The following is a 14639-nucleotide window of genomic DNA, read 5'->3' on the forward strand; positions in this document are numbered from 1 at the left end:
ATGAGGGTAAAACCTAAGAGATGAAGGGGCACAGGCTACAGTAACAACATCTAAACACTCAGTATAATATTTCACTCTCATTTTTATGTTGTTCTACATGTAGATAATCTTGCCTCTTCCATTCTGATTTATGAATTTTGAGAAAGATAAAATAATTCACCTATCTTGGAAAACTCTTTGTGACTAACTCTTTCCTTTGCCCAGTGATCATTCCTGTGTGTGACTACATTTTGAAAGATGATAAACAATGTATTAGTTCCATTAAATACGCCTCTATATGAAATGAGAGTATTCCTTAAAGTGACATGGTTCCAGCTAGAATCACACGTTCTCTGATGAGTGACACAGAACTTGGAGATGTATAGCACTCATCAGCATACAGCAACGCCCCACTTGGCAAGTATAATATTTAATTTATTTGATTTTTTAACTGATTTCACACTTACTAGGATTTTCACAGTACAGTCATGCTAATTTTTAAAAAAATAATATCCCTGTAATACCACATCAGATAGTGGAAATTAGATTCTTGCCAGAAACTGCTTTTTCAAAAATTGCAAAATGGAAATTTTGGAGGTAACTTATCCCATCTCTCTTTTTTTCTCTCTCTCTCTTTGTCTCTTTCTCTCTCTCTCTCTCACACACACACATACACAGCAAAGCAATGCTCTCATGTCAAGCTAAATCCATCTTATTTTGATAGTTAAACATATCACATAATTAGTATCTCTAATCAACACAGCCAATTTGGCTAATGCACACGGGGTGATTGGGTGTCTATGTGCTAATAACAGTGTCTGGGTATTAATGCCGAGAAAGGCTAAATGCCCTGAGAACAGACTTGGATTAACTATGAGCGTTTGCCTCTTGACTTTCCTAGAACTGTTTGGTTTCACCTCCATTTAACCTTGACATTTATAAAACAAATCTAAAGGTTTGACAAAGGGACCCAACTTAAAGACAAACCAGAATGTCAAAAATCCTATGTGTATTCCCTGAAGGCAGGGAAAGAAAATTCCACGTTGAGTGAGACTGTTTGACAAATAGGGACCCAACTTAAAGACAAACCAGAATGTCAAAAATCCTATGTGTATTCCCCGATGGCAGGGAAAGGAAATTCCACGTTGAGTGAGACTGTTGTCTTCTTACAACACCTGGCATTTGACCTCATCCAGTAAAGATGGTTCAGGAATCAAGTAGTCTGGTATTAAAAAGACTTTTGGGTGTGTAAAAGAAAAAAACATATCTACTAGAGGAGTACTTAATTACCCACAACAAATATTCAAGGGATTCTGACCTTAAAGAGCAGATAGTGTCATATTTACCAAGTGTTCTAAGGAACACCACCTAGAGGAATTCTGAGTCAATATAAAATCATCTTTTCAAATAAGTTGGGAATTCTTGGATATAGTGCAGGTCCACCCACCTTTGAGCTTCACTTTGGGGATCTCCATCTTGAGGGCTCAAAAAAGTCTTGAAGCAAAGAAATTTATATTAATTTAGTTGACCCAATATTGCTTAAGTTTATTGGACCCCAGACCCATTTTTTGAGCAAGAATGTTTGGGGAATGTTAGTTAAATGAAAAGACAACCAGCAGGGATATCAGGAGACCTAAAGCCGAAGGTGAGCTCTCCCTTTTAGTCCCCTATCTACAGCCTAGAGTGAATCCTTTTGTGTAATTCATGCTTTCAGAAAAGGAAAGAGTTGGGCTAGATAAGCTCTGAGATCTCTTCCAGCTCGTAAATGAAGTGATCTGAGAAAAGCTGATGATAATGAAAGTGGAGGGTGAAGAAAATATTAGACATGCCCTAAAGGATTGGGGTGGGCTCTCCGGGTAACTCAGCTGGTAAAGTATCCTCCTGCAATGCAGGAGACCTGGATTCGATTCCTGGATCGGGAAGATCCCCTGGAGAAGTGATAGGCTACCCACTCCAGTATTCATGGGCTTCCCTGGTGGCTCAGACAGTAAAGAATCCGCCCTCAATGCCAGAGACCTGGGTTCGTCCCTGGGTTGGGGAAAATTCCCTGGAGGAAGGCATGGCAACTCACTCCAGTATTCTTCCCTAGAGAATCCCCATGGACAGAGGACCCTGGTGGGCTATAGTCCATGGGGTTGCAAAGGGTCACACAAGACTGAGCAACTAAGCAGAGCACAGCACAAAGGACTGGGATAAACAATGTGAGAATAATGACCAAGTAGATAAAAGGATGTGGTGGTGGTGCTTTAGTCGCTAAGGCATATCTGACTCTATGACCCCATGGACTGTAATCACCAGACTCCTCTGTCCATGGAGTTCTCCAGGCAAGAATACTGGAGTGGGTTGCCATTTCCTTCTCCAGGGGGATCTTCTCAATCCAGGGATCGGACCTAGGTCTCCTGCATTGCAGGTGGTCTCCTTCATTGCAGGAGGATTCTTTACTGACTGAGCCATTCATTCCCAAGAAAGTCTGACCAAGGAAACCAGGAGCAGGTCCAAATACTTGTCGAGGGAAATCCAGGTCAGACTCAGGAAGTCAAGACCCTGAAAAAGCAAACAGACAAAGAGCAAAACAAAACTGACCCAGGAGGGTGGATGAAGAGTCATTTGTATACGGGACGAAAGGAGGTTCACAAAATACCTCGACGTGAGGGGTTCATGAGTGAGACCAAGAACAGAGACTTGGCAAAATGTCAGCCTTTTCATACGGCAATCAATGCCCTGGGAGCAGGAGTAGATGGGACAGAGGAGCTATGATAGGCTGGACAAAACTAAAACGACAGGTCACCCTTTCAGCAACATTCACGCGGCTTTTCGAATCTTTTCATAAGTCCAGGATGAAATCAAGTGTAGATTCAGTAAACAGAAAGAACAAAAGGACTTTGCTGGCAGTCCAGTGGTTAAGACTCCAAGCTTCCAATGCAGGGGGCACAGGTTCAATCCCTGATCAGGGAACTAAGATCCCACGTACCACATGGCACTGCCAAAAATTAAGTTAGAAAAAAAAGAAACAGAATGTGGTTAAGACCAAAGTTTTCCAGCTTCAAATCCCTGGGAAGCTAAGGGTTGTAAAAGTCAGAGAGGATCAGCAGGTGGCCTTTCTGCTAAAACAAGTGGGACTGTTGCAGCTGCTTTTACAAGATGCTGGGTAAGAGGCCATTTCCTGGAGAGAGAGTCTACAGGGACACAGGTAGGGCAAAGGGTTAGCATAGGTTCCGTTCAGTTCAGTTCAGTTCAGTCACTCAGTCATGTCCAACTCTTTGCGACCCCATGAATCGCAGCACGCCAGGCCTCCCTGTCCATCGAGTCAGTGATGCCATCCAGCCATCTCATCCTCTGTTGTCCCCTTCTCCTCCTGCCCCCAATCCCTCCCAGCATCAGAGTCTTTTCCAATGAGTCGGTTCTTTGCATGAGGTGGCCAAAGTACTGGAGTTTCAGCTTTAGCATCATTCCTTCCAAAGAAATCCCAGGGCTGATCTCCTTCAGAATGGACTGGCTGGATCTCCTTGCAGTCCAAGGGACTCTCAAGAGTCTTCTCCAACACCACAGTCCAAAAGCATCAATTCTTCGGTGCTCAGCCTTCTTCACAGTCCAACTCTCACATCCATACATGACCACTGGAAAAACCATAGCCTTGACTAGATGGTGGTTTGGGGAAGGTAAACACGAAAACCCTTTCACTAGAGAAACGTCTCAATGTGTACAGCCAAGATTAAGCAACGGTCAGCAGAATCTTGACACTCCCGGACTGTGCACCACTGTTGGAAAGAAATTGGGACACGATATACACCTGCGCAGTACGCACATCACATGTTACAGATCTGTGCCAATAAGTTGCATGAAAAGTACAAAATTTAAACCAATGAGGAAAAGTAAATAAAATATTTATTTTATTTCAGATTCCACACACAGTGCATATGTGTGGAATCTGAAAAAAACGGATATAGAAAAGTCTTATTTTAAAAGCAGAAATAGAGCCACAGACATAGAAAACAAATATATCGATTCATATGGGAGAAGGGGGAATGAGATGAACTGGAAGATTGGAACTGACTTAGATACACCATCAATACTATGTATAAAATTAATAATTAATGAGAAAAGTGTATAAACACAGGGAACTCTTCTCAAGTCTCTGTGGTGACTTAAATGGGAAGGAAATCCAAAAAGTAAGAACACTAAGAATTATGGGACTTCAGTATCTCACACTGTATGATTTGAGGTCATAAATGTGGCCACTTTCTGCTACCAAAACTGCTGGAATGCCTCCTGGACCACGCCATCCAGTAATACGCTCTGCAATAAGGAAAACGTGTATCTGTGTGCCCACTATGGTAGCCCCTAGCCCCACGTGACCACTGGGCACTTGAAACGTGGCTAGAGAAACCGAATTTTAAGTTTTATTTAACCTTAATGATTTAGTTTTAAATAGCTACATGTGGCTAGTGGCTACTGTGTCAGAGAGAGCAGCCCTAGAATAATGCCTTAAACAAATGTGTAACAATCACTTACTAGCAGCAATTAGCATAGTTTGTGAAGATTTGGGCAGACTTGCTAAAATTCCACAATATAATTTGTCAAGTAGACCTGGAATTCAACAAACCACGAAATAAAAGGATGCCTTTTAAGAGGCTTTAAGTATAAGATATCAGACTGTAACCAAAACAAAGAAAAGACACAGATACAAGTGGGTCAATGACCTGCAAATAAAAAAGTAGAGAATAAAAGCCCACAGGGACCACAATGCGCAGCAAGTGGAACGAGCCAGAAACGTGTCCAGAAAGAAGGTGAACGGGCTGAGCTGAAAGAGAGGGGTGTAGAAGCACCAGCCAGGGATCCCTCCTCCAGTCTCGGCTTGCGTCTTTGGTCTGGCAGTCTGACGAGGGATGAAAAGGAATTGGAGAAATGACCTGACTGTTGGATCACAGAATCACCATGGGGAAACACTGGCTGCATTGAGGCTTTCTAATCCAGAGAAACAGAACTCGAGGGTGATGACGTCTGCCTTCAGATACCAGAGGAGTCACAAGATGTGGCGTCTGTCAGATGGTCTCCACGGACACGGAGAAGAAAACTGCACTTAATATACAACTAGGAAGATATTTCATTTAGCCAGAAGGAAGACTTGTCTATCGGAGGTAACCGTTTAAACAGGGAAGCAGTTTCATTTGGTCAAAAAGATGTTAAGCATCAGAGCCTGCGGGGACTGAGCCTAAAATATAAATAACACAGATTCTAAGCTGCAGGACCTTCACATGGAGAGAGTGGGGAGGGGTCTACACTGCCTCACACCCAACCAGCCAACACTGGGACAAGCTTATTAGGAAGAGGAAGAGGGCTGTTGACAATCCCGTACTCGTGCCTTCATCCATTCTCTACAGAGGCAGCTGTATAGACATACCTCGTTGAATGCACTTTGCTTTACTGCATTTTGCAGATACTGCAGTTTTACAAATTCCCCAGTGAGTCAGCAGTAAAGAATCCACATGGAAGGTAAGAGACTAAGGAAACATGGGTTTGATTTCTGGGTCAGGAAGATCCCCTGGAAGAGGAAATGGCAATCCACTTCAGTATTCTTGCTGAGAAAATTCCATGGACAGAGGAGCCTGATGGACTGCAGTCCATGGCGTCACAAAAAGTTGGACACGACTCAGCATGCACTCATGCATTTTTACAAATTGAAGGTTTGAGACAACTCTGCATAGCACAAATCTAGAGGCACCATTTTTCCAACTGCATTGGCTCAATTCATGTTTTCATGTCACATTTTGAAATTCTCACAATATTTCAGACTTTTTCTTTTTTTTTTCTTTTTTTTATTTCTTTTAATTATAAATATCAAAATGAATCCACCACAGGTATACATGTGTTCCCCATCCTGAACCCTCCTCCCTCCTCCCTCCCCATACCATCCCTCTGGGTCGTCCCAGTGCACCATCTTTCTTGTTACTATTGTCATTGTTTGGGGGCACCACGAACCATGACACAGAACCACATGACACAGAACTTAATTGATAAGTGTGTTATATGTGTTCTGGTGGCTCCACCAGTTGGCTGTTCCACCATCTTTCCCCCTCTCCTCTCAGGCCTCCCTATCCCTTGAGATACAATGTTGAAATTAGGCCAATAATAACCCTTCAAGGACCTCTAAGTGTTCAAGTGAAAGGAAGAGTCTCACATCTGTCACTTCAAATAAAAAATTAGAATGATTAAGCCTATTCATTGAGTATTAAGCTTAGTCAATGAGTATTGCATTGTTCTCAGTCTTGTGACCCCATGGACTGTAATCCACCAGGCCTCTGTCCATGGGATTCTCCAGGTAAGAATACTGGAGTGGTTTTCCATTTTCTTCCTCCAGGAGATCTTCCCAACACAGTGATCGAAATGTCTCCTACGTCTCCTGCATTGGCAGGTGGGTTCTTTACCACTGCACCATCTGGGACTGCGTGTAAAACATCAAGAGAGACCAAAATCTAGACCTCTTGTGCTAGTTAGCCAAGTTGTGAAAGCAAAGAAAAAGTTCTCAAAGGAAATTAAGAGTGCTACTCCATAAACACACACATGATAAGAAAGTAAAACGGCCTTATCACTGACATGGAAAAGGTTTTAGTGGCCTGGATAGAACAGCAAACCAGCTATAGCATTCCCTTAAGCCAAAACCTAATCTGAAACAAGGACCTAATTCTCTTTAATTCTATGAAGCCTGGGAGAAGTGAGGAAGCTGCAGAAGAAAAGTTTGAAGCTGGCAGAGTTTGATTCATGAGATATACGAAAAGAAAGCTGTCTCCATGACATCATAGTACAAAGTGATGCAGCAAGGGCTGATGTACTGATGGAAGGTGACACAAGTTATCCAGATACAACTCAGATTATTAATGAAGGAAGCTACACTAAAGAACAGATTTGCAATGTAGACATACAGTCTCAACTGGAAGAAGATGCCATCTAGGACTTTCATAGCTAGAGAGGAGAAGTCAGTGCCTGGTTTCAGAGCTTCCAAGAACAAACTGATTCTTGTTGGGGTCTAATGAAGCTCCTGACTGAAAGACAATGTCCATTTACCATTTCAAAAATCCCAGGGCCCTTAAGAATTTACCTTAAAATTACCCTGTCTGTGTGCTATAAAGGGAACAACAAAGCCTAGATGACAGCATGTCTCTTTACAACATGGTTTACTGAATACTTTAAGCCTACCTTTGAGAACTACTGCATAGAAGAAAAAAAGATTCCTTTCAAAATATGACTTCTCACTGACAATGCACCTGGTCACCTATGAGCTCTGATGGAGATGCATAAGATTCGTGTTATTTTCATGCCTGCTGATACAGTATCCAGGCTTCTCTGATGGCTCAGCAGGTAAAGAATTCACTTGCATTGCTGGAGACACATGAGACTGGGGTTCGATCCCTGGGTAGAGAAGATCCGCTAGAGGAGGAAATGGCAACCCACCCCAGTATTTTTGCCTGAAAAATCCCATGGACAGAAGAGACTGGTGGACTACAGTCAATGGGGTAGCGAAGAGTCTGACGTGATGGCATGACTAAGCACACAACTCAGCGCCCATTCTGCAACCCATGGATCAAGGAGTTATTTCAATTTTCAAGTCTTATTACTTAAAACCTGCATTTCATAAAGTTAGTGAAGTGAAAGTCACTCAGTCTGGAGTAGGTAGTCTTTCCCTTCTTCAGGGGATCTTCCCAACCCAGGGATCAAACCCAGTCTCCCACACTGCAGGCAGATTCTTTATCAGCTGAACCACCAGAGAAGCCCAAGAATACTGGAGTGGGTATCCTATCCCTTCTCCAGTGGATCTTCCCAACCTAGGAATTGAATCAGGGTCTCCTGCATTGCAGGTGGATTCCTTACAGCTGAGCTACCAAACACCTAGGAAGCCCATCTATTAGATGAAAGTAAAAGTCGCTCAGTTGTGTCCAACTCTTTGCAACCCCATGGATTATACAGTCCATGGAATTCTCCAGGCCAGAATACAGGAGTAGGTAGCTTTCCCTTCTCCAGGGGATCTTACCAACCCAGGAATCGAACCAGGGTCTCCCACATTGCAGGCAGATTCTTTATCAGCTGAGTCACAAGGGAAGACTTTCCATAGTTATCACTGCTATAAATAGTGATTCCTCTGATGGAGCTGGCAAAGACCATTTAAAACCTTCTGGAAAGGATTCACCATTCTAGATGCCATGAAGAGTATTCATGACTCACAGGAAGAGGTTGTTGATTCCCACTTGATGGGTGACTTTGAGAGTTCGAGACTTCCGTGGAGGAGTAACTATAGGTGAAACAGAAGTAGCAAGAGAACTAGAATTAGAAGTGACTGAACTTCTGATACCTCATGACAAAATTTTCACAGGGAGGAACTGCTTCTCATGGATGAGCAGAAAAAGTGGTTTCTTGAAATAGAGTCTCCTCCTAGTGAAGATGCTGTGAGGATTCTTGAAATGACAACAAGAGATTTAGAATTTAACATAAACTTAGTTGACAAAGCAACAGCTGAGAGAATTGACTCAAATTTAATTTTTTTGTTTGTTTGTTTTTTGGCTGAGCAGCATACAGGATCCTAGTTTCCTGACCAGGGATTGAACCTGTGCCCCCTGCACTGGGAGTTCAGAGCCTTAACCCCTGGACTGCCAGGAAAGTCCCAAATCCAATTTTAAAATTTCTACTGTGGGTAAAATGCTATCTAACACATCTGCATGCTACAGAAAAATCATTCATGGAAGGAAGAGTCAATCAATGCAGCAAATTCTACCTCTGTCTTATTTTAAGAAATCACCACAGCCACTCCAACTTCAGCAAACAGCACCCTGGTCAGTCAGCAGCCATCAACACTGAGGCAAGACCCTCCACCAGCAGAAAGATTACAACTTACTGAAGGCCCAGATGATGGTTAGCACTTTTTAAGAGTAAAGTAATTTTTAACTAAAATAGGTGTATTATTTTTAGACATAATGCTAATTCACACTTTACAGACTACAGTGTAGGGTTGTTGTTGTTCAGTCACTGTTGTTTTTGGAATCAGTCACTAAGTAAAGTCTAATTCTTTGCAACCTCATGAACTATAGCACACCAGGCTCCCCTGTCCTTCACCATCTCCCAGAGTTTACTAAGCTTCATGTCCATTGAGTCAGTGATACTATCTAACCATTTCAATCTCAGCCATTTGCTTCTCCTTTGCTTTCAATCTTTCCCCAGCATCAGGATCTTTTCCAATGAGTTTTCTCTTCGCATCAGGTGGCCAAAGTATTGGAGCTTCAGCTTCAGCATCGGTACTTCCAACAAATATTCAGGGTTGATTTCCTTTAAGGTTGACTGGTTTGATCTCCTTGCTGTCCAAGCGACTCCCATGAATCATCTCCAGCACCACAATTTGAAAGTATCAATTCTTTAACAGTATAGGGTAAACACAACTTTTCTATGCTCACATGATTTGTTTTATTGCAATATTTGCTTTATTGTTGTAGTCTGGAATTGAACCCACAATATCTCTGAGGTGTGTCTGTCTGTACACACAAGCCACTGGAGGAAACAAAGCACGTTAATATAAGAGAGAGAAACTGGGAACTCCTAATACCCTGTGTTCAGGTAAACACTGGACTAGACTTATATGGAGGGAGAAGGCAATGGCAACCCACTCCAGTACTCTTGCCTGGAAAATCCCATGGACAGGGGACCTGGTGGGCCACAGTCCGTGGGGTTGCAAAGAGTCAGACACAACTGAGCGACTTCACTTTCACTTTTCAGTTTCATGCATTGGAGAAGAAAATAGCAGCCCACTCCAGTGCTCTTGTCTGGAGAATCCCAGGGACGGTGGAGCCTGGTGGGCTGCCGTCAATGGGGTCGCACAGAGTCGGACACGACTGAGGCGACTTAGCAGCAGCAGCAGCAGCAGACTATATGGAAAGGCTCAAAGTCCAAAGAAGCCAGTGAGTCTCTCTCCCTGAACCTTGGGTGCCAGGGTCTGCGGGGCTGAGCTTTTCCTCTAAGAGCAGGGAGCAAGGCAGAACCAAAAGAGCAAGCAGGTCCTGTCTAGGTGAGCTTGTCATCTGCAAGTGGGAGGGACAAGGAATCTAGCTGCTGATGAGTCCTGACCAGGGGTGACCATATGGTGGCCAATGTAATTAACCAGAGCAAAGTCAGGGAAACTGGATGCAGGGTCACCTCCCTTCAAGGTACTACATGCTTACCAGTTAAACATTAACTTTGCCCAATCAAGGCTCAGGCTCTACCCAATCAGACAGCATCTCCTGTGTTGAGGAGAATGAGTGAAGGTTCCTGCCGCAACTACTGCAATTATATTACACACATAATCAAGCGCTAATGAGAAATCAGAGAAGGGAGTATAATGGAGGCTGACTGCATATTATGCAACATTGAATTAATTTGAAGCTATGTGAATAAAAATATTAATAAAGTCCCAATTTATGCACAAAATTTGAAATTATGCAATTTTCAAACCATTGTTTAATTCATCAGGGATTGTTTATTTTCAATGTCATTATGCCAAGTGAATTGTAGACAGTGTTTACACTGCTAGCACTTGAGCTGGTAAACAGAAATACCCACCATTCTGCTCTCATTTGGGTTTGAGGAGCCTCACTGTTCCCTGGAGGGGCCCTGTGGATTCTGTGTGGAGAGGCACCTGCCCCCGCTTTGATGAGGGTAAAGGGCGTGAGATTGCTGTCTGTTCTAGTCATGACCCTCCCCGCCCCACCACCACCGCAGGCATTGCTTTAAAGATTCAACTTGCGTGCAGAGAAGGAATTGCTAGGTTTGCAGTAGGGCGTCAGCATCAGGACCCACGGGGATGCCCCCCACCCAACATCCCACCAGGCACCTTGACTCTTGAAACCTAAGTTCCTTAAAAGGGCACAGCCTAGCCATGTCCACAATGTCAGGGGCCTGGGAGCCCTAGAGCACTTCCTGAAATCCAGGCTAGCAGAAACCATGGAGTCTGAGGCCAGCTGAAGTTACACTGCTCCCAAAACCGGTGCCAGCTGGTCCCGCCCAAGACCCTTCTCTCCCAGCATGTCAGGAGGCCTGGTTCCCAGGCAGTGCGCAAGCTCATGGACTCGCACAGGACTGGGGCTCACCGGCCAGGAGACAGAGGGGCCTGAAGGACTGCGGGAGGAGCCATTCAGATCCCAGCCGTCAGGAAGTCATTTTGTACAACCATGTGAAGAAGAGATATTTTTAAAAAGCATAAATTATTTTCAGTTGCTTTCTGATTATCCTGCCTTTTCTTATTTTATTGAAGTATAGTTACTTTACAATATTGTGTTAGTTCCTGCTGTACAGCAAAGTGAATCAGCTACATGCATATGTATAGCCCTGTTTTGGGTTTCCCTTCCCATTTAGGTCACCACAGAGCATTGAATAGAGTTCCCTGTGCTATAGAGTCGGTTCTTACTAGTTATCTATTTTATCAATACACATAGCATCAATAGTACATATATGTCGATCCCAATCTCCCAATTTATCTCACCCACTCTCCCCCTGCCCCATCCCCACTTGGTATCCATGCATTTGTTCTCTACATCTGTGTCTGTTTCTGCTTTGCAAATAAATTCATCTCTACCATAAGAAACAGCAATCCCACTCCTGGGCATATACCCAGAGAAAACCATAATTCAAAAAGATGCATTAACTCCAGTGTTCACTGTAGCACTGTTTACTTACAACAGCCAGGACTTGAAAGCCATCAACAGAGAAAGGGATAAAGAAGATGTGGTACATATACACAATGGAATATTACTCAGCTATGAAAAAGGAACAAAATAGTGCCTTTTGCAGAGACGTGGATGGACCTGGAGACTGTCACATGGAGTGAAGTAAGTCAGAAAGAGAAAAACAAATATCATATATTAACACTGGAAAAGGAAATGGCAGCCCACTCCAGTATTCTTGCCCAGAGAATCCCATGGAGAGAGGAACCCGGTGGGCTACGGTCTATGAGCTCACAAGAATCAGACATGACTGAGCAACTAAGCCTGTATTAACACACATGTATGGAACCTACCTTCTTCTTTCCCGGAGACTTCACATCAGTGATCTTCTCATAGCAGGTAAATCTTGGTGCCCCCTCCCTCCCAGTAGTCTTGAATTGCTCCCCATCCTTTCTCAGCAGTGAAGACATTCTAGGCAATACTATAGGCACATCTGACTGTGTCTCTCTCTTTTAGTGCAAGAAACTCATCTTTAAAAAAATACATAAAAAATTACAAAATAGCAAAAAACATCTTTTTTTAGGGGAGAGTTTTCATAAGTATTAATGAATATTTAAGTTGTATGTGTCTGATATTTCTTAATACCAGTAGCATTAATTTATATTTTTGTAGCAACATGGTATTTTTACAAACAATCAGTGCTTGGCTCAGATCTCCACGAGGGCTTCATGCAGGGTTGTCTTGGGACCCTGTGTACCTTGTACTGTATTTTTTAAAAGATTACCTAGTGTTGCCCTTGCTGTAGCAGCTGACCTTGTTCACACTCGTGTGTCAAGTTGGTGTGGCTGCAACAGTCCTCCAAAGAGTCACATTGCATGGGGTTGGAGTTGACGGTTCTTCTGATACGTAGACCCTGATCAGACCTGAGGGTTTATTTAGGGTTCGCAGTTTGACCTTTGGGCTTTTGGTTTCATTTTGTTTTGGTGCCCTTTCTCCATTTACAGCAAAATCAGTTTTGTGATAATTAAAACTTTCACTGATGTCAAATGGAGGAAAAGAACAAAAAAAAAAAATTTACAAAGTGATAAAACTGAAAACTGAGCTGTTTCAGTGTTGCTGTTTTTACCTGTCTGTTCTTGTCCAACAGGGAGAAGAGGAAGGGTCCACTTGGTTCCTTAAAGCCCCAACCCAGAACTCATCACCCTACCCCTCTTGCTTCCCAGTTGGTTGATGCCAAGGCTTTTAATGGTTAGAGGATCAGCTGTTGAAATGATTTCTTGTCAGTGTTGTATTTATGGTTTTCCTCCTAAATAGGAGGAAAAAAAAAAAGAAAGAAACAAGTACCACCAGAAATTCTTTCATTAGATCTATGAGAAAATTAATCTTTTAATTATGTTAGTTTTAAATTATGTAAATTTTTCAAAAATCTATCCCTCACATAAACTGTCACTTCTGTGTATGGAAGCAGAGGAAGGACATTTCAGGAAGAGATAGGAATTGTTTGCATATACGTAGAGGCAAGAAAGAAATACAGGAAGGGAGGGAGGAAGGGAAAGGAAAGAAGAGGGTCTGGAATATTCAAGAAACGGTGGGTTGTGTGGGAGGGGGAACAAGCCTTAAAAGATCAGTTGTAAAGCAGTGATTCCCCAAATCCAGTCCTCGTCTCAGTTTCAGGCCGTGCTAGACTGTTCACTGATTCACAGTGAAGTGAGAACAAGGGCAGTGTTTTCTGTAAAGCTACATATTGTGATTGTTGTTGTTCTGTCGCTAAGTCATGTCCGACTCTTTCTGGCCCCATGGAAGGGGTAGCACGTCCGGCTCCCCTGTACTTCACTGTTCCAAAGCTAAATATATAAAGTGTTTAATATTTTCAAATTATCCTTTATTGTAAGCTCTCATCTTCCTTAATTTGTTGGCAGCAAAATATCTTGCAATGAAACATGGCAACAGGAGGTGACAGATGAAACGTATGATTCTCTAAAAATACATAAATGAACAAATTTGACTCCAGAACTTAAAAACTGAATAGGTTAATAATTAAGAAAGAAATGTGAAATACAGTCAAGGCTTGGGACTAACCAGGCACCAGACTTGTTCTATAAAATTGTTTTGCAAGAGAAGTACTAAACCTTATGTCAACTATTTCAGAGCTTAGAAAAATATGAGAAGTATTTCAGCTTCTTCTATTGGATTACCATCATCCTGGTACTAAAACCAGATCCAAACACATCCATTGTACAGACATTATACAAACACTCGTGCACCGCTTTGGCCAAAACTTAATTACAAGAATAAACAGCAAATTCCAAGTTGCAGGCACACCTCGTTTTCTTGCACTTCACGGATGTTGCACTTCCTACAAACTGGAAGTTTGTGGCAAGGCTGCACGAAGTCAGTCGATCAACACCATTTTTTTTCAGCAGCATTTGCTTGCTTCCTGCCTCTTTATCACATTCTGGTAATGCTCAAAATATTTCACTTTTTCTGTATTATCTTGTTTGTTATGGTCATCCGTGATCAGTGATATTTGATCTTATTATAGCAAAAAGATTACGACTTGCTGAAGGCTCCGATGGTAGTTACCACTTCTTAGCAATAGTTTTGCACACGTAGCAGAATACAGTATAACGGAAACATAACTTTTATATTCACTGGGAAACCAAAAATATTGGATGATTCACTTTATTTCAATATATCCTTTATTGCAGTGGCCTGGAACTGAATCTACAGTAACTCCAAGGTATGCCTGTAAAATGTGAACAAACAAATCTGGTTTGTATTTTTTAGATATTAGGGGAAACATTAGGAGTGAGTGAACAATAGGAAAAAATACATTAATGAAATCCGCTATCATAAAAGATTAGGAAAATAGAAATATATGTATATAATTCTAAATTATCAAAAGAAGTATACATTATATATGTATATAATCATATGTACATAATTTTACATACATAATATATATTTCTTTTTTCATATCTG

At 42.2% G+C, this 14639-nt stretch overlaps 1 long non-coding RNA gene across 1 annotated transcript in view; it reads left to right on the forward strand.

Moving 5' to 3' along the window:
* LOC138988184 (uncharacterized) overlaps positions 1 to 13974 on the forward strand; it is a 50210-nt gene extending 36236 nt beyond the window's left edge. The window contains exons 3-4 of the long non-coding RNA XR_011464437.1: positions 11680 to 12056; positions 12805 to 13974. This is a non-coding gene — a long non-coding RNA (uncharacterized lncRNA). The remainder of the gene's footprint in view (positions 1 to 11679; positions 12057 to 12804) is intronic.
* The last annotated feature ends 665 nt before the right edge of the window (positions 13975 to 14639 follow it).

This window comes from Bos mutus, chromosome 6 (assembly GCF_027580195.1).
Source record: "Bos mutus isolate GX-2022 chromosome 6, NWIPB_WYAK_1.1, whole genome shotgun sequence".
Lineage (NCBI taxonomy): Eukaryota > Metazoa > Chordata > Mammalia > Artiodactyla > Bovidae > Bos > Bos mutus.